Here is a 2,586-nt window from a genome sequence, read left to right on the forward strand (position 1 = left end):
ACAACACAAGGTCTGCTTCGACTATCAAGGCACCCTGGAATAGTGGGTCACAAGAATGTGACAAGCATACAAAAGAAGTAGAGGAAAAATGACGATAGTAAGGATTAGGAAAGAAAAATCAGCAGTTCTCTGTTGAAGTTCAGGCACAGTTATGAGTGTGATATTGATGAATCAGCGCATTAACAATTAAACAATATTACTGTGCATAAGAACATGGTTAATGCCTCCGCCCCCCTTTTGGGAATGACCTAAATACACTTTAGTCAGTAGCCCCGATCCGGGGGTATTGGTGGTACTGTCATATTGAGCTTTCTTCTCCTGCAGATAGTAAGAGGTCGCGGCTAGTAGCTAACCCCTTTCTGTCCCTCGGTTGTTTCTATGTGTCTGCCCCCCCCCCCACCTCACTAAATGACGGGTATCGTGCTTATGTGCTTCTTTTTACATAATCAAAAGTCCTCCGCCTTCTCCTCCCCTTGTTCATTGTCTTCTGCCTTCTCTTTCCATTCTTCGTTTCTTTTACTACAAAGACAACCTTACTGTTCCAGCTTCGAAATTTTAATGTCTGTTAGCTGTCCTTAAAAATTCAATGCTTCATTCAGCATATTATGTTTTGGTTTCGTTTGAGTTGAATTTTAAGATGTTGATACAGAGCATAGTCTTCAAAATTTGTCTTTTCAGTCATTTTAAAGTGTACTTTGTGGGTGATTGGTGGGTGCTCTGATGTGGTTTGATTCTTTTTTCCTATCAAACATCTATCGCCCTTATCTCTGCTCCTTCTTTTTAGTGTATGCTACTCTCTTGTAAAATATCTATTCTTCGGCACTTAAATGACCTTATTATGCTGCAAGTGCCGTAAAACTCTTACGAAAACTTTAAAAAAGTGTAAAAGCGACAAAATGAGGTCACTTCTCCACGGGACGAAGAACTTGTTCTGCGTCACAACGGCGTACTTACTGCACAACCCCTTTGTCTGAAAAAATTCGGTCATATACGTAAACATGGCAATGCCTTTCATGATCTGACTCACTTCTGTGTCAAAGCTCACAACATAGACAAACAGGAAGGCATCACCACGAAAGGTTTTTATTTAGCTTATCTTTTATTTTTTTTTTACAACGTAGCTCCTGGGCAAAACCAGATGAGATTTACGATTCATCGATTGATAAAGACAGAAAGAAGACATAGCATAATATTAATATTCTGTGTAGATACCTCTTTGGAGTGGATCCATTTTTTCTCTGCTACAAAGACAAGTTGAAACATGTTTTACACGAAGAGTGATGTAAGGTGGTGCATCTCTCAAAGGGTATGATCACAAAAATGTGATAATTTAAAAGGATGGCCTAGATCTATAGAAAGGCGTTAAACTCATATCAAAAGAAGTAGCAGGGACCGACCAATTACAGAGCAAACTCAGTGAGTGGTTGGTGGTCGCCTTTCCTTTCCCACCGTTGTTCTTGTCTGTCTGTCTTACATTTCCCTGTCTTTATGGCTGCTGTTTTGTCGATGTGATTCTCTTTCCAGTGAGCCTGACAATGCAGTGTTTTCTGACAGTTACTTGGATTTACTTGGATCCAGAGCTAGAATCATAGCAGGCGGCACATGTCCATAGCTGCTCATCTCTCCTTTCCAGCGTTCACATCAGGGTCTTCCTGCTAATTGTCTCCATGAGGTGCTGGTTTGAGACACGCCTGACCCCTCCTCGGAGCAAACTTTTTTTCGCTGTGCCCCGCACACACTTTTCTTTTATTGTGCTGAGTGTGTGGGAGTCTGTCTCCTCTTGGTCGTGAAGGCTCTCCTTGCATCTGGCGATCACCATTGGTGGATCGAGCATGATTCGACCATTCGGTGCTGCTTTGCCGGCAAGTTCATCAGCACGCTCATTTCAGTGCACCCCGGCGTGGCCAGGGTAGAACACCCATGTAATCCTTAGGAGGTGGCCATTTGCAGTTCTGTCCACAAGATGAGTCGCAATACCACACTCTTTAACTCCTCTCCCCTTTCCACTACAGTGCACCCCACCCAACCCCTCATTACCTCACCCTCTCTCCAATCGCTTCTCTACCCCTTCTTATCCCACCCTCTCCACAATCTCCTTCCCACCCTCATTACTTACCCCACCTTCTCTTCAACCCCATTCTCTACCCCTCCTTACCCCACCCTCTCTCCAACCCATTCTCTACCCCTCCTTATCACACCCTTTCCCCAATCCTTTCTCTACCCCTCCTTTCCCCCACCCTCTCAACAACCCCTTTCCCATCTCTCCTAACTCCACTCTCTCTTCAATCCCCCCCTTCCCCACTTTTCCTTACCCTACCCTCTCTTCAACCCCTTCCCCACTTCTCCTTTCTCCCCCCTCTCTTCAACCCCTTCTCTACCCTTCCTTACCCCACCCTTTCCATTTCCCCCTTCCCACCCCTCCTTGCCCCCACCCTCTCAACAACCCCTTTCCCACCTCTCCTTACCCCACCCTCTCTTCAAACCCTTCCCCACTTCTCCTTTCTCCCCCCTATCTTCAACCCCTTCTCTACCCTTCCTTACCCCATCATTTCCATAACCCCCTTCCCACCCCGCATTACTTACCCA

This window comes from Aplysia californica, unplaced genomic scaffold (genome assembly GCF_000002075.1).
Source record: "Aplysia californica isolate F4 #8 unplaced genomic scaffold, AplCal3.0 scaffold00533, whole genome shotgun sequence".
Lineage (NCBI taxonomy): Eukaryota > Metazoa > Mollusca > Gastropoda > Aplysiida > Aplysiidae > Aplysia > Aplysia californica.